The 24,907-nt window shown below is 37.0% G+C and overlaps 1 long non-coding RNA gene across 1 annotated transcript; it reads left to right on the plus strand.

Annotated features, from left to right (window-relative positions):
* The first annotated feature begins 1,402 nt into the window (after window positions 1–1,402).
* LOC120411948 lies at window positions 1,403–14,044 on the plus strand. The gene is made up of 4 exons (XR_005604551.1): window positions 1,403–1,503; window positions 1,611–1,653; window positions 2,209–2,371; window positions 13,926–14,044. It is a non-coding gene; the product is annotated as an uncharacterized LOC120411948 (long non-coding RNA).
* Window positions 14,045–24,907: the final 10,863 nt, after the last annotated feature.

A 24,907-nucleotide genomic window follows, 5' to 3' on the forward strand; every position in this document is an offset into this window, starting at 1 on the left:
TATATGTAGCTGTTAAAGAACCATTTTCTCATAGTGAGTGTAAAGTGTAAAATTCATCATCTTGGTTGGATCAAAGGAGACGTATAAAAATGCACACTGCATTGTCTACCTTCAAGTAAAGCAATGAGATTAAAATGAGAATGCTAATTATGAAGACATTCTAAGTAGCAGCTGAAACTTAGGCTGCTTACAATTATCACATCAGTTCAGTGTTCATGCTTATCCCTGACTGAAAAAAAATCAAAACACAATTTTTACCAAAATGTAAAGAAACAAATACATAGATTGATGGACTTCATTGGCACTCTAATAGATAATACCAAAAAGAACACTGTTTAGAAATTATAAATTGTGTCAGTATTAAAAAAGTAATGACAGAAGAAGAAACAAGTTAAATGCAAACTCTTAGGAAGTCAGGCTGAAATTATTTTGACAAGCAATTTTCTTAACTAAAAATAACCAACCTCTTTAGAAATATATGAGAAGCTTTCCTATGAATGGAAGTCAAACTAGAGCTTTTCTACTTAGTAAAAAGATGACTGAGGCTATAAAATGAAAGAATGAATAGGAAACAAGTATTCACCATTTTCCATTCAGTATTAAGTGTATCCAAAAATACCACAATGATGAAAATTTTAATACAATTAATATTTTTTCTCATTCAATTTATAATGAAATTATGATTTTTCTTGCCACAGAATGAGGTGAAAAATAAGGTGATAAGGTGAAAAATACCAGAAGATTCAGAAAAAAAATTAAACAAATTCAAGGTAAGAGGTCCACTGGTGTCAGTTAAGATGATGGCCTGCAGGCAATAACCAGCTCAGGAAGCTCTTAAACCATTGATGTCTGGAGTATAAAAGGAATAGTCTCATTCTGTGTACTTCTGCTGTTTTGTATTTTTTCTTCAGTATCCATTATTAGACTCACTTGTAGATACAAGACCCTATACTAAACAGCCCTCCAGGTTTGAGTTGGCACTACTATTCTTGAGGTCTTAAGTTGAGAATATACAGCATGAAGTAAAATACAAATATCTTTCTGAACTGCTGTGATAAAATTTGTTCTTTTTGTTAAACAGAAAAAGACCAAAACTGCAAAAGGCAGCTGATATTTATATAGCTGAAAAAGAGCACTGCAAATTGTTACTTCCACAGAATATAGCCACATTATAATGAGCTATGATATTTAATCTAAAATATAAATATTGTTTTCTAACTTTCCTAGCATTTTGCATGTGGCGAGACATTGGTCTCCCAGTTGATAATTAACTCTTCTGAAAACTGAGTATAGAGAATTTGTTTTGCAAATTTAATTCCTAGGAAGGCTCTTAGATGCTGAAATGTATGCAGAGGTTTTCATTAAAATCCTTCTCATTTGTTTTTACAGGTATTATTTTTACTGCTTACATTGGTCTCATGTATTTTAGAACTCATTTAGGACTGAGAATGTCTTTGGCACTTTGTGAACCAGAAATGTTGGTTCTCCGAAAGGAAATTAAAGGTGACATCACTGGCGTAGTGGGAGGATTGGTCTAAGTAATAAACATTTGAATACATTTTACCCAAATCTTAGAGCACTGTGTTGAAATAATTTTTCTTATTTTGCAGAAGTTTATGTTACATCAAACCATCCAGCTAAGACAGTAAAGTGGTAAGTACAATTTAGCGAATATTAAACACCCAAACGTCGGCTCTATGTACAACACATTTTCTTACATATTTACTAAAGCCCAGTATTTAAAGTAAACACAACTGTTGAAGACATCCCAGCAGAAACCTTGTTAGTGTTTAGCTATATTGCACTCTCAACTAGTACATTATTAGTTGCAATAATTAGTAGTAATTTCCTAGTAGGGCCAGGAAATTTGTTTTCCTGGATGTCTCCTATCAAACAGATCAATAAGGAAGGATGATAACTTGATAAAAAATAATAGTGATAGATGGTTCTATCTATTGCATGTCATGGAGGCCAAGATATCACAGAGAATCATGATCATGATCATGATCATCATCATCTGGAAAGAGTTATATTAATTATCTACATTTATCTATAGTTGGCAAGAAATCTCAGACAGCTATGGCTATTCTCATAAATGAGTATATGTTCATATTTTCCACAAATTAGCAGGACTTCCAGTGTTGGTGAAGCAAGTACTTCACATCATACACAAATAATATTTCTATCATGTTTTAATCTGTCTTTCAGAATGAAGGTTGAAGGAATCAAAACCCAACAAAGGTGCTTGCTGCTTCTGGCTACATACACAAGTAGTGTGACTTTAGCAGCAGTCAGAGCAGATTAGAATAGTTATCTACTTTTTTGTGTCACAACTATACAAAACTGCTTCATCTTCTTATCTGAGATCCAGGTAAGTGCAAAAAAAGCAGAAGATATTAGATCCAAGTGGCATTAATAAGGGTCATAGACAATTTAATTTTCTTTGTTCTACTCTGGTACAGGACCTACCTTTATAAAAACAACTTTATTAGCAAACACTGTGCTGATTTACAACATCCTGTGTCTTCCCTAGTTTTAAAGTACGCAAACAGTCTTACACGAAAAATTATGTTTTTCAGCCTAAGACATTCAAACTCATTTGGGGTCTTTAATAGTTAAGACGTAGGCATAATAAATATAACTGTTTGCTGGGCTGTTTAGGGTTTATAAAAACAAGTTCATGTCTTTGAGTATTTATATTTGTATGATGGCTATTTCAACATGTATGAAAAGAAAAGAAGAAGACTGCATGGATTTTTAAAATTTTTTATTTTTAACAGAAACTGCTGATTATTACATTACTTTTGTAGTTTTAGCACAATTTGCTGAAGTGAAAAATATATAAAATCAAACACTTACTGAAAAACAGATATTCAAGGCAAATTTATTTTCCTCAGCATGTTGCGGATCTTAAATAATGAAGAGAACATGTGCAGTGCAATCCACATAAATAATTCTTCAGGACATTTATTCATGTCAAAAATTGTGATTAAAAGGAAGGCAAACACTCATTTACAAAAATGTGTGCTTTAAACATGAGAATTAATCTGCTGCACCACTTTTTCTATCTTGGTTCTCGAGGATTCTTAAGAAAATGGGTTTAACCATCATACTGTTCTCTCACCCACCAGAGAAGCTTCCTTCAATATGACATTTAGAAGGCAAACATTGTATTATGTGATTTGTAACTTCAGACAGGATTTGATAAACTATATTATTTCTCTAAATATTAGTAAATCCAAGCTGTATATAGGCTTAAATCTTTTGATACTTAAAGGTGAACTGGAATTTACTTTAGATGACTGGGTTTGATGCCTGGATATCTTATACATTCACTATTACTTTTTTTCTGTTAAAATAAATTAGAACAGTTTTAGAGACAACTTTAAAGGTCACCTGCTAATTATCTTTGCTGAACATCTTCAAATGATTTGACATATTGCAGAGCGAAGCACAGCCAAGAGTGGTGTTGGAATTAGTGAACTTTATAATCAAAGAGATGGCAATTGGTAAAGGTTTACCTGGAAAAAATGAGCAATATTGTTGACTCAGATCAACAACTATCTTCTTTTCTGCAAAGATGATTGCCTTGTTTATGCACCATATTATTCTTTAATCTTTTTCTTTATTTATTTTTTTCCTTTTTTCATTTTTTCTGGATAGACATATGAGTAGAATGAATAACAGAGTCACTCATAGTTCTGAGTCAAATTAATGCTGCTAGGGAGAGTCACTCAACAATGACAGTTTACCCTAGATTTGACATGACCATATATGTAAAATCATTTTCCTTCCTCTAAGACTCTGAATTCAAAACTCTAAGATTCTCTTTGTTTTGTGATGTTTTTATGAGATTTCTTAGAAGAAAAAATAAACCAAACTTTTATTTTTGGTTCTACTTTGAACTCCCTGACGAGTTAAGCTATCTGCAGAAATATGTGTAGAAATCTAGGAATCCCATAGTGACATCCTGCAGCCACAATATATGAGTAGTGTGAGCACAGTTTGGCCATCTGTGAAGCCTTAGTGTTTAGGGACAATTTGGGGTATTACAGAATTAAAGAAATACTGTAAATATTATTTTGCACAGAGTTTTGAAAAAATAAATATTTTCCAGGGCCCAATTCAAGATTTGGTAGTTGAGCACCAAAAATAAGGCATGCAAATTTCTAGAAATCTAGACTTTATGAACCTTAGCTTATCCAGTTACTTATGCGTTTCATTACAAGGCCTATTTTGCACTTTCTTGCTCTCAGTATCATTTCTAAATTTCTCATCATATGGGTGTACTCATTTTATGTCATATAACTTTACCTTTTCCCTCTCATGTCCTGACTGAAGTAAAAGGATATTTATTTCCTAATAAAAGTAAGCTTTTATTCAGTCATCTGAATAATTGTGTAGAAACTCATGCTGTTTGGAGGGTGAATCATAGCAAATAAATCTGTATGCATAACATACATTTTCTGTGAAAAAGAAAGGTAGATATAAATTGCACTAATGAGACCCAACCTTATTTTGGAGACAGTTCAGAGCATCAGTTTTAGGATCAAGGAACTGAGGCAGGAAGCAGACCATGGACACCACAGTGTCTCGCTGGGTGGGGCTTGTGTCCCTGCAGAGTGGTGACCACACTGTGCACTAAAGTGTGAAGCTCCACATCTGCACCCTGAGCAGATTTACAGGACCAAACTGTGGATTCAGAAGGGTAGACATGTTACATCCCTGTCTTGCTCTCATGTTGTGCAAAACGGAGGCTAAAGCTTACTTATAACTCACCAATTCTGTATATATGAAGGATAAACAGAAGTAGTCAACTTTTTCTATATAAGCAATCTTAAAAACTTGTGCATTTTAAAGGCTGTATCATTTTACAAAAGATTTCAAGAACTAGCTTCATGATCTGGTTCTTAAAAGACTAACAGGAGTAGAAGTTGGAAATGCAGTGTGAAGCTGTAAGGCATCTCCAGCGAGCCATGATGTGTATGGATTAGCTCCATTATCTTAGTCTGGAAGTTGAACCCCATTCTAAATTTAGGCAGTTCTCATGTCATGAATATTTTTTTTTTCTATGATTAAAATCTGTAAGCCTGATATTATTTTCTTGGAACGATTCATGGAAATGTCATTTGTTTACCTGAATGTTAGCAAAGGGAGAGAGAAAAATTTGACCAAAATGTTTTTAACTTAAAAGTTGGAGATGTGTTTGGAAGTGTCAAGTCTTTCTTTTCATGATGATGATATATTTATGTAATTAATCTTGTTATGTTGATGTTTCTTCTTAAAGCCATATTTCAGATTTTACTTTTGAGTTGTTGCAGAAGTTCCATTCACTATCTGATAGACTCCAAGAGGAAGTACATAGAAATTCAGATTATCAGACATATTTCTTAGTTCTTTAAGGCAAGTCTGACATAGTTCTCTTTGGTCACTGAGCATTTCAAAATCTTAAGTTTATCTACATGACATTTTCATATAAACCAGAAATGTGCTACTTTGTGGAAAAAGAACCCCATTAAGATCTGTCACTACCATGTGCATGTGTCATCTTTCTAAACATGTGCTGTTTGATGAGTGGCATTTATACTACGTTTGCACATGGCAATGTAAGAAGCTAAACTCCTGGGATTATGTGTGTGGTATCAAAACTATCTACCTAAATCTATCTGCTTATTCAGATTGAAGAACATAATTCTGAAATCTAGTGATAAAATCATTAATATCTTCTCAGCAGCTAATAGGCACTAAGCTTCTTACACACTCATTTGCTCCCCAAATTTCAGGAAAAATAATAGAAGTAAAATCTGAAAGAATATGTTCTTTATTGGCATTAGGGTATATTTAGATTCCTGACAGAATAATTTAAAATATCTTCATATATTCAAAAAAAGGTTTTTATTAATATCTATGGGAGCAACGATTACACTACAATATCAGAGGTCGCTAATATATCAGGCTTGGCAAAATTAAATATCCTCATTTCTTGAAATAGGAAAATAAATCAAAATAACTAAGCTTCCTTGAATTCCAAAAATGGCATTATTACTCCTGTCTGACTAGGGTGCACTTCACAACTACTGTTTTCCGATTTTGCGGCCTAAGGAGTGTGAGTACAAATTAAAGTTCCATCCTAAATTTGTTTCTGTTGTTCCTGTTCTGTCAGTTTTTGTAGCCTAGTTCTCTATTAAAAGCATGCATAGATGCATGAAGCTTTAAGTTCTGCCCCCTTTTTTTTCTGTTAAATTAGTCTGAAGGAGTTTCAATGCAACCACGAGCCGCCTCCATACAACACATGGCATAATTGAAGAACATTGTCTACTCCATTGCACAGCTACTTCAGTGGAGTTAGAGACCACCTCCTGCCCCGCTAAATCTCCATCCATATAATCAATTGTGTTTGTGCAAACACAGCAGAGTTGTGACTATTTAGCTGTCCAAATAAAATTTAGGAAGCTGATACTGCTTTCTTTAGGGCATGTGGATATATGGAAAGTGTTTACCCACATGACCTCAGAATCACCAATATGTCTTGTGCTTGTAATTTAACCCCACTTTTATGCTTGGTGTCCACATACACACATGAAGCATTGAGTGTCAAAAGGTGTTCAAGACTGAAGGGTCCACTGCATCCCCTCCAACTAAGGCCACAAGGTAGTTTTCTGGATGACAGTCAGTAAAGGACTAATTCCAAAGAATCATATATCCAGGATCCAGTCTCCCTAGCAAAGCTCTGTGTCAGCAATCAACCCATTGCTTATCAAGCTGAAGATTTCTTTCCAAAAACTTTTCTGAGGAGAGGCACAGTGTGCTTTCCCATTGGGCAAGAGATAGTTCTATTTAATGGTCATTTGTAAAAGTCCCAAGAATGAGATTGTCCCAGCAACAGATCAAAGATGGACTATTATTTCCCTTTCTCTCTCTCCCCACACCAGAAAGAAATGTAATTTTATTTATGCTAATAATCAAATTAAAAATAAAAGTCCTCCAAACCTACTTTACCTACAGTTCCTCTTTTCCTAATTTTTTGACACACCTCTTCAGATCAGTGTGTACACAGTGAAATATGAATTTAGAAAACCTGAACAAAACTTGCAACACACTTGTCTGGGACAGATTAGTGAGTACAGACAGTCACTGGTGCAATAGAGGCTGCAAAACTTGTAAGAGTGGGAGTTGTAGTACCGTACCTTATCTACTTCTCATGAATAATACCTGCACCCATCCACTATTAGAGAATTGATATAGCAAAAATTTCTAATAAAGCCTGCTAAGTGCTTTATGAGTCACTGGGATATTTTTAGTTTCATGTGATTGAGCATATGCTGAAATAACCTAGTGTGGCATCAAATGAGTTAATGCAGTTATACCCCACGGGTAGAGATGATTTTATAAATCTTGAAAATCACAGAAGTTATTCAATCAGTTCTGGGCTGTTTACTGAATATGTTGAGTGGCAAATCAGGATGACCAGTAAGGATCTAATAACCTAATGGTTAGATTATTTTTTAGGTGAGAAAACAGTTTTTATTGAAAAGATCAACTGAGTAGGGGGACACAATCTCTGATATAATCCTCTTTCTTCACATGAGTCTTACCAGTGCTATTACTCATGTGGAAACTGAAGGAGTTGAAACAAGGCTCACTTTCCTTCTCATCCAGATTTTTACTCCTGAGTCAAATAGGAGACTTTATTTAAAATTATCATGAGGGAAAATCTCCTGGACAGAGGCCAAATCTTCCCAGTCATCACATTGCTCCAAGCCTTTGCCAGCTGGTTTGGAATTTAAATTTCGATTTCCAGCTCGATGGCACAATGATCTGCCATTGGACCTGCTGACTGGCTCCAACTAAAATCTTTGACATTTTTTGCACTATTGAAAGACTGAAAATCTTCTACAGCCCTTTGCAACTGTTTTATTCCCACCCCCAACAATCTCCAAGAATTTTGCTTGTCAAGCAGCCCAACACCAAATGTGCTGGTTTTGTTTGACCTATATTACAATGCAAAGCTACTTGGTACTTTAATTCACGGCCAAATAAAGCTGTTATCTCTGGATAAAGGGAACTAGGCCAAATGGTGATAAAGTCTCAGGGATGAAATGAGATTAAACCAGCCCTACCTCACCTTGCTATTTGCTAATTATATATGTGCTGGTCAGCAGAGCTTACTGTTGGTCTAATCATATGTCTAAAGGTCAGTTAAAAGGGGTTAATGTCCACAAATTAATGTCCAGTGAAAACTATTCGTTGGCATAGGGGTTATATCTGTCCTTTTCTTTCTTTTTGCCTTTCAAGACATTTTTGTGGCATGATACACAATATATAAAATTGCAATGTGCTTTTAAAACACAAGAGGAATTATCCTTTTCTTTTTTCTTTAAAATTCAAAATCACTTGGCAAGCACAGTTCTAATGCAGAACTACAATCAGGTCAAAGAACTACCTCTCATTTCTTTTTTAATTAACACTTGGCAATATTGTTAAGAAAAGCATTACTCAGAGAGCTGGAGTCATGTTAGCACCAGAAACCTCTCCAGGGCATCAAACAATGCTGAGAAACTTTCATGGAAGCCTTTTTAGAACAGTGGCTCACTTTACATCTTTGTTGTCACTGCATAAACAAATGCAAATCCCAAAATGGTTGACTTATAAGCAAACTCAGTAGGCAAGTTTGTTTGGCTTGTTGAGGGAGAAGGAAGGGGAGAGCAGGGTTTTATCGACTCCTGGACTGCCCTGCTTGAAAGTACAGCCAACAGAGAAAGGTGAGGACAAGGGCAGTGGTGTAACCAGGAGACACACTGCTGTTTTCAGACTGCCCCAGTGTATCCAGTCAAACTGAGGGCTGCCTCTCCTGGATCCTTCTCCCTCTTGGCCCCAGATGTTTATTCACAGAGATCAAGGCACCTGGGCAAAACAAGTGCAAGTGGCAAGAGGGTCAGGTCCTCTTGCTGTCCTGTCCAAGCAGCTCCTCCTGAGGCACCAGCTGCTGCTCAGCAGGCAAGAGGAGGATTTGCAGCCTCACCGCTGCTCTGCTCTGAAACACACACCTTTCCAGCCTCCCATTCCCCCATTTCAAAGGAGGGAGTAAACCAAGAAATGATGGGGAGAGGCCTAGTACACAGAGGCCACAAGTAAAGGAAAGAGAGCTGAGAAGCCAGGGAATAAACAAGGAACAAAGGAGGGCAAGAGAGAAAGGCAGTGCAGACAGAAGGGAAGTGCTGTCAGAGAGATTCCTCTATCTGCAGTGTCCTATAGCTGAAATAGGTGCAAGAAACATGCAGGGAAAAATGATATCAAACATCAAAACTGAAAAGTTAGAGCACAACTGGTCTTTTGAATTTCAAACAGTTCACAGGTTAGAAGCAAGGAGTGGGGTATTTAGGCTCAAAATAAGAGTGCAGACACAATCTGAAGCACTGAAAGCTGAAGAAATTCCAGTTTCAGGCAGTGCAATTTCTTTGAGACAGTAAACATATAGAATAAGTTGTCATCAAAGCAATGAGCATAAGCAGATGTCTAGACATGAAAAGACAGGCACTGTCGATATAGCTTGACTCAGTAAGGAGGTGAGATTGCATTTAAAAGTGGACTGTCTTTCTAGTAAAGAATAGTTCCCTGCATTTTTGCAGGAGCAGATTGACATTCTTCTGAAAATCTAGCCATTGTTACATTTATAAATTGCTCTTTCAAATGATTCTGAGATCATTTAGTCAGAACTGCTAATACAGTATTATGAGTTCTCCTAGCAGACATTTTCACTTATTCTCAAATCTTCAGAAGTGACCAGAGCATCTTGTTTCAACCAAAGTACATTATCTGTCTTCAGTGTCACTCATTTACTTCTGGATACCATATATTTTGTAGATAGGTGTCCATTACCCTTAGGTACTGACACACTGGAACACGGACCTTGTATGCTTGGTATTATGTTGCAGTAACTGATCACCTCCTTTTACACATGCTTGAATTTCAAATTTTCCTGGCTTCAGCTTCAATCTTCCAGCCAATACTAGATGAAGGAGCTGGTTTTGCTTTTATCCACTGGGTTCACAAAGGAGTAGTACTTCTTCAATGTGATAAACTTCTTTGGCATACTGACTGGCTTGGTAGATAAGGGGGGAGAAGCAGACAGCTCTAAGACTTCAGCAAGGCTTTTGAAACTGTCTTCCTCACCATCCTCATAGAAAAGACAAGAGAATTGGAAGCTGGATGAGCAGTCAGTGAGGTACTGGAAAATGACTGAATGACTGGGCTCAGAGGGTGGTGATCAGTGGTGCAAAGTCTACTTGGAGGCCAGCAGCTAGTTCTGTACCCCACAGGGTAATACTGGTACCAACATTGTTCAACAACATCATTAAGAATATGGATCAGGGAATAGAGTGTACCCTTGTCATGGTTTAGAAATGGTATTCTCCAGTTTAGTGTTCCCCCTGAAAGCGCTCCAGACCATGAGCCCACTCACCCCCACCTCTTCTCCCTGTTCGGCAGGCTGGAGAGGAGAACTGGAGGCACAAAAGTTAAGATCACAGGTTGAGATAAGAACAATTTACTGGAAATGGCAATGAAATAAAACAAGTAACAGCAGCAATAATAATAACAAAAGTGTACAAAAAAGAGAGGCGAGTGATTCACATGCAAAAGCTCACAGCAGAGCCTGACAATACCCAACCACTCCCTCCAACACACTCCCCTGAACTGGAAGAGAGCCCTTCCCCTTCTCTGTCCCCGGCAGTGATGTAAGGTGGTAGAGAATAACCTCCTCATTCTAGCCATGACCCCTCTGGCTACTGTCCTAGCCGGAACGAGGACAACTCTCAACAGGCTTGCTGCAAGGAGTGGCCAATATAGCCAGAAGGTTGTATTGCCATCCAGAGGGGACCTCAGCAGGCTGGAGAAATAATCCTATGCACTAGTACAAGGTGAGGCTGACAGAATGGGAAGGAGCTTTGCAGAGAAGGGCCTGGGAATCCTTGGTGACAACCAAGCTGAATGTGAGCTAGCAATATGTCCTTCTGGCAAAGGAAGGTTAACAGTATCCTCAGCTACATTAGGACGAGTGTTGCCAGCAAGTGGAGGGGAATGGTCCTTCCCCTTTATTCAATACTGGTGAGACTGCAACTAGAGTAGGGTTTCAGTACTGGGGTACCCAGTGCAAGAGAGTTATGGACATATTAGAAAGAGTCCACTGAAGGGTCATTAAGATGGTGAAGACACTGGAGCATCTCTCATATGAGGAAAAGCAGAGAGATCTGGGACTGTTCAGCCTACATTAGAGAAGGCCCAGGAGGGATCTTGTCAATGTATCTAAATATCTCAGGTGAGGTATAGATGGAGCCAGGTTCTTTTCAGTGGTGTCCAGAGACAGCACAAATTGATACATTGGAGATTTTACCTGAATGTAGGGAAACAATTTTTACTGTGCACTGACTGAGTACTGGCACAAATTGCCCAGAGAAATTGTGGAGTCTCCATCCTTGCAGATACTAAGAAACTATCTCTACGTGTTCTTGGACAACCTGCCCTAGCTGGCCTTTCTTGAGCAGGGGAGTTGAACATGAGGACCTGTAGGTTTCGGGGGTTCTGGGGTCCAGTCGGGACGGCCGGACGTAGACGGTAACGGATGGAGACGAGAGATCTCTATAGGCAGGTCTCAGGACACAGTCGGTTTATTGTAAAGGGCGTGGGTATTGGGGCACTGCTCAGAGCTGCTAGACTCAGCTCTGAGCAGGCCCAAGAGAGCAAGAGAGTGAACGGGTGAGAGAGAGAGAGAGGGTGTAAGAGCAAGAGTAGAAGTGGAAGAGAGAAGTATGAGAAAGTCTGAAGTAGAAGTGAAGAGAGAATGAGAAGGAGAATGTCTGAAGTCCTCATTACAATACAATAAATCATCTTCTGTACTGAATATTCTAATTGTCACTAACCAATCTAATACAAGATACAAATCCTATAGCATTTACATACAGCCTATAAGAGTTCTTATATTACCATAGAGTGTTACATCTTAACTTCTAAAAACTACTCTTTGGACCCCTTCTGCTGAGCTAGTAGGGTCTGCTCTGACCCTTGGACCTGCCTGCTAGCAGAGGGTATTGTTCAATCAAAAGGGGATTACTTCAGTGGCCATACCATTGTTTTCTAGTTGTTTAGTAACTAAGACCTGGTATTTCAAAAGTGGCTTTCATTTCGATGTTGCCTGTAGTTTTCATATTCCCAAAATCTTTTGTCAGGCAATCATATTTCCAAGGCTTTCCTGTTTCATCTTCCCCAACAAGGACCTCCAGAGTTCTCTTCCAACCTCAACCATTCGGTGATTCTGTGATCTGATACAGTCATCTTTTGTATAATTGATCCTATCTAAGGGGGACAAATATTGTAAGATAGAGCAAATGTAATATGTGAAAGGCTTTGATGTTTGGCAAGTTTCAGTATTGTATAAAAAAGAACCAAACAAGTAAAATATTCTTATTCTAAATTTAATTCTAAACAACACACACAAAATGTGGATTACAGAAGTGTTTTGAAGGTCTGTTAATGAATATTCGTGGTTAATGGCATTGTATTGAATGGGAAGAAGCAAATAATAGTATGGAAAGGAATCAATGTTAAGTCTTGCAGTAGTTAACATCTTTTTTAATGAACTGGAAAGGGGATTAATGTCATGTTAGTGAAACTCACAAATGAGTATCTCTTGATCTGTTTCAGATATATATATTAAAATAATGGGTTAGGATCCCATGGAAACATAAGATAGAAAGACAAAAATACAGTTCAGGAAATTATGTTTCACTGCAGAGGAAAATAAGTGAGTTTGTATCTGTACACACATATAGATTGTGTGTATACATAAAATGAGAGAGTAACATGAAGGAATAATTTTTGAAAACCAATAAAAGTGTGAAAAGTAAATTAAAAGTGGAAAGTTAATTAACTCTGGTTTGAGAGAGTGAAGCACATAAAACCATGGAGTTTTAGGCTTCCCACTATTTCTTGAAGGGTCTTAATTATCCCTCATTCCATAACACAGGGGTATCTCAAAATCTCAAGAACATTCAACCATATTTTAGCTCTGCAGGAAAAATACTTAAAAAAAAATTATTTGAATATACTATTATTTTTATCTTATAGATAGGCAACCTCTGGATACAGGAAGATTAGTAACTAGAACCAATAGTGGACTTTCCTAATAGTTACTGTATTAAAAAAAATACAGATTGACTTGAAATTAATATAATGAATTATTGCAAGGCACCAGCTCTGCTTCCTACCCTGTCTCTCTTCTAGACTCCACTAATTTAATGGTAGCAATATTTTCACTGCCAAGGAAACTGAACTTTGATCACCTCTGTGTAGACAGTACTTCCTAGCTGAGTGCTTTAACTAAACTTAACTAAAAACTAATCTTTGTCACAACTGCGGGGGGAGTTCAAACTTACCAGCCAAAAAAAAAAGGACAGAGGAAAAAGAGAACAAAGCAGGATTTGGGGTTTGAATATAGGTAATATAATATGTAAAATGTATTTGTCTCCAGAAAAAATTTCTTAATCACCAAACTACTGAAATAAAATGTAGTTTTAAATAAACTTAACAACCAGCAACATTTACAACTGCTTTAACTTTTTAATCAAGAATCTCTAGGAAAGGAATCCTATCCCAAAACTGTAAATGCAGCACTGACCTAAACCTGTGTAACTCTCATGATTCAAGTTCCTGAGATCTTGATGACCTCCCTCTTCACCTACCGCAACTCTGCCTTCAATGACATTGTTAATTTGGCTATAATGCTTATAGACTGAGATGCTTCTGTGCCACATTGTCATAGTTTCTGATCTCCTTTAAGAGCCTAGGTCTCAGAAGTATTCTCATGTCGCATAGTTCTATGAACTCCACTGGTACTCTTCCACCTCTGACTTGAATATTTTTTATTTAAGGAGCTGGAGGAAGCCTTGGGTTCACATTAAACACTTGACAGACTGTTGACTAGGAACTCTTCAAACCAAGCAATTGCATCCGCTATTCAAGGTTACTCAGGGTTATTCAATCCTCCTAACTTTAGGTATGTAATTTACTTGTCTTTCAAAGTTAAATTCCTGCTCTGCATAATCCCCTGGAGGAGCTTGCCTTTTTGCAATAATTATATAGGAAGCTTAAGGTGACTGGTCTCATATCTTAGTCATACTTAAAAGTCTAAATATGAATGCTGTTAAGGTCCCTTTCTTGTGTTTCTCTTTTCCTGAGTGTTCTAACTACTTGGCTGTTATGAAAGAACATGTGTTTAAGAGAATTTTTGTAGATACCCACAAAAAGAAGAATTCAGGACTGTGGATTTTACATGGAATGAGGTGGTTTTTCCACTTCCCAAACAGAATGCCACTTGTACGAGGAGCATGATTTCAGATATGCATTATTCTTCATGTTTCCTCTTGAACAATAGCCTATGCCACCATATTCATCCCCGGTCCCCCATTCAACAGGCAATTGAATGTGGTAAACTGCATGCCTAGAGAATAGGAGCCAAGGTTTCATTAAGTACGTGAACCTTGTAGCAGCAATCTTTTAGATGGGTCATGTTTGTGTTATTCACATCACTATGATGTAAAGGTTGCAGGGCTGGTAGCAAAAATAGACATATACCCTTACATCTAATTGGAGATCAGATACTCAATTTCTGAAAGCACATGAATACTGACACATTAGATTCACGTGGATGTAGTGAGACAGCAATAGCATTAAAATACATGGCTAACATGCTCACTGAGCATGGTGCTGCACATTATGGAAAAGAACAAACCAAGCAAATAGCTGACTTAACACTGTGTGATGGCTATGCTAACTCACCTGGCACAGGTGTATTAGAAATATAGAAACACAGTTAATCAGCGTAAATACCACACTTATCCCAAGCTAGGACTCAAGCATGGAGCTCTGTAAGTTGCTGTGGAGAGCCCACATGGGCTGTTCAGTGGTCATTGCCTTGGCCAGCAATGCACAGTGAAGGTCTGCCTTAAGGACCTCATTGGCATTTGGCCCTAAAGGATTTGCCTAAAATTACAGAGGCTATCTCTGTTTATTCAGAGAAATAAGTCCAAATCTTTTGACGCCCAGGCTAGCATTTAAACCACTGTGCCATCCTTTCCTGACAAAAATCATTGCACCTAGACCAACAAGTTAATAATACTTTGATATGTAACTGCTTAGAACATACACCCAAACCATTACAATTAGTTGTCTCTCCACTGGTGAGGGATATTGACAAATTTGAAGGAAATGGCAAAAAAGTCACACAACTGATAAAAAAGCTAGAGGGAATGATACATAGGGGAAAGACTGAAAGAGCTAGATTATATATTTAGCGTGTTTAAATCATAATCAAGATGAAACATGGAAAAAGTCTATTAATATTTAAATGATGCAACATACAGATTATTTAACGTAAAGAAGCAATGAAAAATGGGCCTGAACATAAGTGAAAACTGCAAGCACATTTCTGGAAAGCTACAGTGTTGAGTTGAGTACCTACCAGAACTCCTGTGCTGTAACTTGTGTATTTCAAGGCCCTGTCGCCTATCAGAGTGTGAAACTGACCCTTGAGAGAGAAGCTGGGGATGTTCCATCTCTCTGTAACACTTAAATTTTGACTGGACATGTTGCTGAAGTATTTAATGTACCATACTGGTGAAGACTTGGACTAGATGAGTCTTGTCTTATTTGAGTGTCTGTTACCTGCAACTGAGCAAGAATTTTCAAGATTTCTCCTGTCACTGATTAAAAAATTTTTGACTCTGTAATAGAGTGTAAGCAATATCATTTCCTGGAATGAGGCTAGTAATGCATTAATGAACTTTCTTTGTCCCATTAAATGCTCATTCATCATGTGGGAAGTAACTAATAATCCTATAAATGAAACTGATCAATTAAAAAATCCACATTACCTGTCAGAAAGAGTTGAAAACTAGATTAATCTCTTTCCTATTTCCATATTTTTTATGTTGTTTTCACCAGGCAATGAGGTTGTTCTTCTCTCTCTGACTATTAGAAAGAAAATGCACTCCCTTTCCAGATCAAGACCTCAGTCTTTTGTATTTCGTCCTCTGTCTCAATCCTTCTTTCATGAGGGTGGCATATTCACAGTAAGATTCCCTCCCCTAGGGGAATCAGAAAATCTATGGAGTCTTTCCCACATCAACAGCATCCAAGAACACAAAATCTGCTAAGACAAAGCAGACAATTAAAAATTGCTAAGGACCAATTCTTGAAATGTATGGACTCTCATTAGAATAACAGAATCATAAATCATCCTGATTTGGAAGGGACTCCAGAGGATCAAGTCCAAATCCTGATTCCATACAAAAAACCTAGAGGTAAAAACATATATCAAAGAATATTGTACACACATATCTTGAGCACCAACAGACTTTGGGCCATGGACTCTTACCTGGGGAGGTTGTTCTAATGATTGACCCACCTTCTCAATAAAGTGCATATTCCTAATATCCAATGTGAATGGATGTATCCCCATGATACAGCTTTTTAAGCCATTCTCTCGCATCCCTCAACAGACACCAGAGATAAAAGATCAGCACTTTGTTCTCTACTCACCTTCATTGTGAAGTTGTAGACAGCAATGTCACATCTCAGTCTCTTATTTTCTAAGCTGAACAAACTAAATATCCTCAGCTACTCCTCCTGAGTCTTGTCCTCTAGTCCTTTCATGATCTTTATTGCTCTCCTCTGGACACATTCTAATACTTCTATATCCTTGTATTGTGGGGCTCAAAACTGCAATGAGGACGTGAGTTGAGACTGCACCAATGCTGTATTGTGGGACAATCGCTCCTTTCCACTGCTTAGCTGTACTGTACTTCAGGCACCCCAGGGTATGATTCACCCTTTTGTCTGCCAGGGTACATTGTTGACTCACATTGAGTTTGCTGTCAGCCAAAACCCCCATACTCCTTTCTGCACTGCAGTCCCTTGTCCCCGCATTCTATGCATATATCCAGGATCACATTGTTCCAGGTGCAGAATTTGGCATGTGTCCTTGTTCAATTTCATATGGTTGGTGCCTGCCCAGGGCCCTAGTCCATCAAGATCTCTCTTGAAGGTAATCAACAGCTTATCCAGATTTTGTACTGTTGGCAAACTTAAGGTACACTCAACTCCTCTTTCCAGGTCTTTGATAAAAATATTGAAGAGAATAAAAGGGCCCCTAAAATTGACTCTTGTGGAATCCCACTAATATCTGTCTACTAGCCAGATTTTACTCCATTTACTACAAACTCTTTTAGACCGTCCCTTCAGCCAGTTGTTCACTCACTGCAATGTGTATATGTCTATCTGTGTACTGGACATTTTGTCTTGGAGGATATGTGAGAGACAGTGTCAAAAACTTTGTTAAATGAAAAAAAAACCAACATTCAAAAACACATCCACTATCTTGCCTCCATCCACAAGGCAGGTAACTTTGTCATAATAGGATACTCAGTTAGTAAGGCATGACTTTCCCTCCATAAACCCACGCTGGCTTTGACAGATGACTGCATTGTCTTTTCATGCATTTTTCAATAACTCACAGAATAATCTTCTCTGTAATTTTACCAGGCACCAAAGACTGGCAGGCCTGTAATTACTAGGATCTTCTCTCTTGCCCTTTTTGAAGTCTGAATAACATCTGCTAGCTTCCAGTTGACTGGGATCTCTGCAGATCTTCAATACCATTGATAAATAACTGAGAAAGGTCTCAGAGCAACCTCACCCAAGTCTCTCACTACCCTGAATGATGAATCCCATCAGGCTCCATTGACTGGCCTTAAATTCTTGTAATAGGGCTAGATACCTAAACAGCTTTTCAGAATTTACTTACTTTTACTAGTCCTTAAAGCATTACTTAAATAAATATGTTGCTTCTAAAACTACTTTACGATGTGTAGTTTTAGGATACATTATAGACTTTCTGGGACATAAAAAAATCTCAGAGCTTCAGCCTTAATCAGACTGAGATATTCAAAGTCTATATAATACAGCTTTGGTTTTATTTCAAGGTTAGACACTGGAGTCAAATGTGCCAACCCAAGCATATTAAAACATCACATTGATTACACAGACAAGTTTTTTACTGTGCATCTGTTGTTGTCTTGGTAATGACAGTGACAAAATTAAAATTCTTCTTCATCCCCACATAAAAGAGGTAAATGACCTGGGAAAATAAGCTGTAGCTTATTACTCATCATTATTAATAATTGAAATGCTTCCTTAGTTCCATTCAGTGTGTATAGTGAGAAAGTAAGAAAGTTTGTGACAAGTTTAACTGCAGAGTGAAGCAAGTGTATCATGATGTAACCAGTCACATAAACTGATTTCATATGTAAGTGCTGAATTGCCTTTTGTGGGTATGGAATTTAATTGTTTTCAGGAATCACAGATAAGTGAATTGATAATTCTGGTGGTTGCTATTTGTTTTGCAATTGTTTTCAGAGCCCTTGCTCATGTCAAGTTGCTGTGGTCCTGGGTTATAGTCAGTGTAATGTATGATTCTGTCTTGTTATGGTCCTCTTGCTAGAGAATTAATTTAACTCTTATTCTCCCATCTTCAGTGAGCTCCTTTAACAAATATACAGTTTATTTTTTAAAAAAAATTAAATAATTAATTTTATTTAGTGATCACTCTTCTGCCTAAGTCCACAGAGGTGACACTAAGATAATGAAGCAGATCCTTGGCCACTGCCTTTACCTCTCTGCCTTGGGAACATCTCTGTACTTGAGGACATTCAGTTATTGGTCTTGACAGAACTTATACTTTGCAGAATTTTTCTTTGTGGTTTTATGTAGTTTAAGGAATAATAAATTTATCCATCCCCTTTGCCTCCCTCCCCTTATCACCCATAAACATGTCAAAGAGTGGCTGAAAGGAAAGTAAAAACTGCAATAACTGATAGTAGATTCTAGTACAAGCTGAGGTGACTGAGGGTAAGGACCTTTGCTGGATGGTATCTAGTCCTATATATCTCAAACATGTCATTAAGTTTCATCAGTAGATTGAGGCTGGTCTCTCTGCAAACCTTCCTGGTCTGCCAAGAAGGTCCATGAAATCTCCCTTTTTCGCTAACCTTTCAGAGTTCTCTATCAGCCTTATCTTTTTAATCTACATCTTAATTTTTGCGGAAGACTCCTGACCAGTCACTTTTAAGAAAGTGAGAGTCCATGTTGCCATAGGAGACTGGTAATTTAATTTTCATATTTCCTAAACTAAGCACTTAGTTTTTAAAATTTATCATGTGTTTATACCAAATGGCTTCTTGGGGTGGGGTTTGGTCTTGTAATTAAGATATATTAACTTAATAAAGAGAATATAAAAATAAGATTTAATTGTCAGATTCAGATGAAATAAATTATTTTGCAGTAACATTTTAGTTTTTTGGTTGGCCAGAAGATGCAAAAAAATTTTCCATTTTGTTCCACATGAATAATTTCATCATCTATTCTTAACTTAAGAGAAAACGATATTATTTTCCCATATTATAAGTATAATATTTATTATATATAATATATAATATTATACTATTATTATATAATAATCATAAAATTATAATTTTTAAACACTGCCTTGCCTGCAGTGTTTAAAAATTTTATAAATATCTGAAGAGAAATTCTACTCTAGCAAGAGAAATTCTATCCCAGTATAAATAAAATCCACCAGTGTGCATTAATTAATGTAAGCAAACAATAAAATTGGTGAATTTCCATTATTTTCAGTGCAGAAAAGTTCTAAAAGAACTGCAAGACAAATAAACGTATTTAAGTCTTGTGTCTCAATTCAGCAATGCCTATCTGAGACTCCATAAGACTCTGGAGAGTCCTTGAACACATTCATAAATCTCAGATGCTTAGGGGTTCTAGATACTTTGAAAATAAGATACAGCCTTTGGAAATTTCATGGTAGAGCTTGGTTTGCTTAAAAAATCTCAGATACCTTTTAGGATACTGTCAGAGGATATTAAGCCCAGAATCCTGACTGAAGATTTTCTCTAAATCTTTTTTCTGGTTTTTATCTTGGGGTACAAGCAACAATTCAAAAAAAGTAAAAATAGATGGAGCTGAATTATCTACTTCATTAAGATGACTGAATGTCACAGACATTTTTTATTCTTTATGTATTTCATACCAATAAGTAGAACTTCTAAGAATTATCAGAGGACTTAATTTGTGTTGTATTATCAAACTGAGTAAGTCTGGTACATTAAATTAGACCTGAATTTAAGTCAAGGTTTATCAAATTTTTTGCTTGCTTCAGTTCTGATTAGTTTTCCAACTGGCAATAAACTTCTGCTTTCCCTTGTTTCTGGTGTGAATGCCAGTCTGTAACATTTTTCCTCTGGTGTTACAGGTTGATAATCTTTGAACAGCTCAGCTTGAGATCTACTATCATGTCTACTTATGCTTATTTGCCTATACTGATATATTTGAACTTATTATCATAATAACTAGGCATTTCAGATATGCCTTAATGTTTAGATGTGAATTGCTGACTACTCAGTTGCTTGTATGTACTGGTGCCATGCTCACTATCTTAAAACTATCATGAACTTTCAGAGCACGAGCACATTTTTTTAGAAAACTAAGAAGATGCAACTTATGCAAATATACCCTGAAGTAAATATGTCTGTCTCTCTCCTCCTCACCACTAAAAAAAAATCCCAAAATTTAAACAAAATTAATCCCTTTACATGATAACTGACTTAAATAAATTTATCAGAGTGGTAGGAATCTTGAAGACAACATCATGCTTCCAAATATTAACAAAATAGACAGCTGAGAGAAGGGAAGACAGAGTCCATAGGTTTCTTCCTACAGAGGAAAAGGGTGAGTTCTCCATTTGTTACCTATAGCAGAATATGAGGGCAGAAGAAAGACTCTGGTTCTGTCCACGCAAGGGAAAACATCTCCAATCAGATCACTGCCAACTGTAAGACACAAATCAGTAGCAAATTAGGCTGTATTTATTTTTGTGTACTCCAGATGATTTATTCCTCTTACAGGTTTATCTTATCCAGCTGGACAAATTTAATTTATTTTTGTTTTCTTTTGAAGGGTTTATGGTTGGATGAGGACTTCTAGGCTGAGAGAATTTAAATTCCCTACTATTTAGCTCAGCTACACTCCAAATTTTTAAGTTTCTACAGCTTTTGGACCTACCCTGTGCCAAAAAGCATGATGGGTCATCTGGAATTGCCTCAAATATCACTGCATGAGGTTACCTGGTGTCCTGGTCATTCAGGAGTTTATGTGTATCAGTTGTCTCTTATCAATATGTTTTACGTAGAAACCTTCCTTTTGGATAGTTACATGTTGAGGCAAGACAAACCCCTAGCATAGGCCTTCACAGAGTCAGGATGGAAAGGGTGAATCAAGAGGACAAAACACAGATTGTCCACCAATCTTATCCTGAAATGGCTGCACTGGAAGCAGAGACAAGCTTTTCTTTTTCTCTCTGGCCTGGTATAAGTTATTTGGGAATTCGGTGCAGAATTGGAAATAAGTTCCAGTCATGCTGGGAGTTTGAATTAGCAAATTAAATATAGTTCATTAATGATATTTGCAGCCCATGTTGTGCTAATTAAACAAATTTATTTTTCTTTTATAATTTGCATACTGTTGTTCTGCAGCTATGCACTTGGAAGGATAATACTGCCTTGAGATGCCAGTTTTTTGGCATCACTGTGCCGATGAACAGAGTGAGACAGTATATTCTTAAGCTGTACTGGAGTTTCTTCTTCTTTTTGAATATTTCACAACTACATAACTATGAAATAACTTCTCTAGTTAGACTCTGTTAAAGAACTGTTTGTTTACATAATGACAAACTAAATCTACTTTGTAAACTCATTCTCATATTGAAAAATATAGTCTCTGTAGCCTTTCCAGATCATAAATTATTTGGGACTGAGAGAAAAAGCACTGAGGCACACTTGGAGGGGAAAAAAAAAAGCAGTAGAAAGTCTAGGGACATAGTGGCCAAGGAAGTGCTTTTAAGTTCTTTTAAGATTGGTTTGAGTTTCTATTGTATGCTATGGCCAAGATAAAGCAAGTTGGAAATGCCAGAAGTGACTGTATCTATACAAGTACGGTAGAACTTGAAGCATTCCTACTGATCTGAGTGCCTCAAAATTTAAGACACTAGCAGATAAAAATGTTCAGAGATGAGAAGATTTCAGATGAATTATCAACAGAACAGACTCGTTAGTGCAGCTCTGTAGTCTGATCCTCTTGCTTTTTCAAGTCACAAAAGCAGTGAAACACTTAGGTTAACCTTAAATATTTAGCCATACTTAAAGCTTCTTCATATACTCAGATAGACAGAAGAAAGCTGAAGATTTTCTTGAATAAAGACATGTAAGAGAAAAGCAAAGCTTTTGTAAGAAGCTAATTTACAAGTCTAATAGCACATTACATAGAGCAAGGCAATACCTGAATTTGTAAAGATAATTATATTAAGGATATCTTAATCCATAAAGAGTCTTCAAGATAGTAGTGTGACATCCCCTGCTTCATGAGCTTGCTCAGTTGCTGTGACAGTGGTCTTGAGACACCATCTTCCATGACTCCTAGTTACCTGGGAAATTTATTCAATCTACCTTCTCTGTCATTACCCTGTGCTTTAGGACTGATTTATTCCATTTCCCCATAACATAAATAAGTTAGTAACTATGCAAGAGCATTTAGCCAATAGTAAATGCTTTTATCAAAGCCTTTTCACCACAAATTCTTTGTGCAGGACAGAATGAAGAGGGTGGTCAAACTAAGGAAGAAAGAAATAGGCAAACATAAAAAGCATTCTTTAACTGGGCTAGTCATTGACGTCTGTAATAGCTCATTGAACCTATTGGCATCCATAATTAATTAAAGCTGCCAGAAGCCTGGTCAAAATTACTAATTAATGTAACTATAGGCTATTTTTAAATTTAAATTGGCCATTAAAGAATTTTTGTGCTGTTTCAGTTCATGGGCATTGATACATTGGGAAGTTTCAATGGTTTTCAAAGGTGTTATGCTGGCTCTCTGGAGGTCAGTAACATAGGAACATGCATGGCATCTTTCTCCTGCACATGATTCCTTTAGGCTGGCAAAATTGTTCTGTGGCCTGCCACTGTGAGTGACACTCACCAACTGAGGCAAATTCTGGTGCATCACAGCTTCCAGGGCTTAATAAAGACAGGTGAGGGTGTGAATAAATATCTCAGATTGTTAATTGAGTGTCTTCTGAATTATTAAGAATTGGTAAACTATGAGCAGCAGGCGGGAAAGCATGACAAAATCTTTTAAAATAATAAATATGGCTTATAAACTAGGTATTAAAACAAATCACAATGTAGATTTTTCAAAATGGAGAGAAGAAATTAAAATCACTACAACTGGTTAGATGAGACTATAAACCTCAGAGAAACAAAGTGGTCCTTTCCTGAGAGGAGGAACACACTATTTGTTTGCATTGAACAATAATGTCAAGAGTTTCTGATCTTCTGAAACTCCATCATATCCCCTTAGGGTAGTTTTCACAATCATCACTTGCATCAGTGCTGGGTTTGTGCGGCTTCTCAGTGAGTCAAAGTGGCAGAGAGCTGACTCCTGATAAATAGATCCCTTGGTTTTCACCTGAGTCAGAGAGCTGATGTGACTTGGTAGATGTACAAGTGTGGGATCTCAGGGAGGAGCAACACTGTTTGTGGCAGCAGCCCAGTTTTATAGTTCCTTAATCCAGTGACGAAACCACACCTTTGGAGTATATTTTCTTTCCTCTCTCCCATCCTCTTCAAATGTCTTTTAGCCTCCTTATAAGAATAAGATTCTCTCATATCCTTGTTTCTCATCATCTGTAAGAATAGACTCAAGCTCAGGGGTCTATAAATTCTGTTTCTTCTAAAAGCAATTGGATGTGTCAGCATTAAGACAAAATCTATAATCAGTTTCCATCACCTATTAAAATTAATCATGATTTTGCATGAGAGTCAGATCAAGTTGTAGGTGGTTCTATCAGCCTACAAGAAAAAAAGCAACATTATTTCACACAAATGAATTTCAAAATGATATTTACTGTGATTGAAAAGAAAATGTGTGAAAAACTTTTGAAAACATATACCAGAACTCTTCACTCTGCTCCACATTACTGTTTTCTCAACTGAGGACTGCACTTTTCTGACTTATTGGTAATCCTATGCCAAAGTACCATCTTCCTCCATTCCCTAGCATGACTAATTATTTAAATGGTGTATCCTTAAGGGGGAGTTGGAAAGATGCCTGTGATTAACAGGATGAGATCACATAATGAAGGAAATATTTTCATCTCTTTCATCAAAGCAAATGGTATAATGAGGGGATCAGACCTTTTTTATCACCAAACATGAGAATATAGGAGGATTGACATTACTGATATTCGGATGTTCTAGAGGATGTGTGATGTGGTGGGGAGCAGAGATGTTTATAATTGATTGTTCAGGTAAGTGGGTTCAAAGGTTTATTGCATACAAGGTGTCAGGTCCACACACCCCTGCCAGTAGACATCGGTGATATCCACATAGTTCGGGTGCAGCTATAGGAAATGTAGAGCAGGTATCTTCACTTCTCCTTTCTGTAGTCCATTATTCTTCTTCCCTTATATGGTCTCTGGAGCTTAACGATGCTGGGATTTGTCATGGAAACAGTACAAAAAAAAATCCCTCTTTTCACACCCTGTAACAAAAGCATATAGGTGTTGTATTAAGTTAAATTGGTTAAGCAAAAAAAGAAAAAAAACAGGAGGAAAAATGAAAAGAGAAGAGGAGCAGGACCTTTTATTTTCATAGTGATTGACTTAGCTGTCTTGTGTAACTTTGCTCTTAAGAATTATTTATAGAAAGTGTTTCCTTCCTTGGGAAGGTTA

The sequence above is a fragment of the Corvus cornix genome, chromosome 1A (genome assembly GCF_000738735.6).
Source record: "Corvus cornix cornix isolate S_Up_H32 chromosome 1A, ASM73873v5, whole genome shotgun sequence".
Classification (NCBI taxonomy): Eukaryota; Metazoa; Chordata; class Aves; order Passeriformes; family Corvidae; genus Corvus; species Corvus cornix.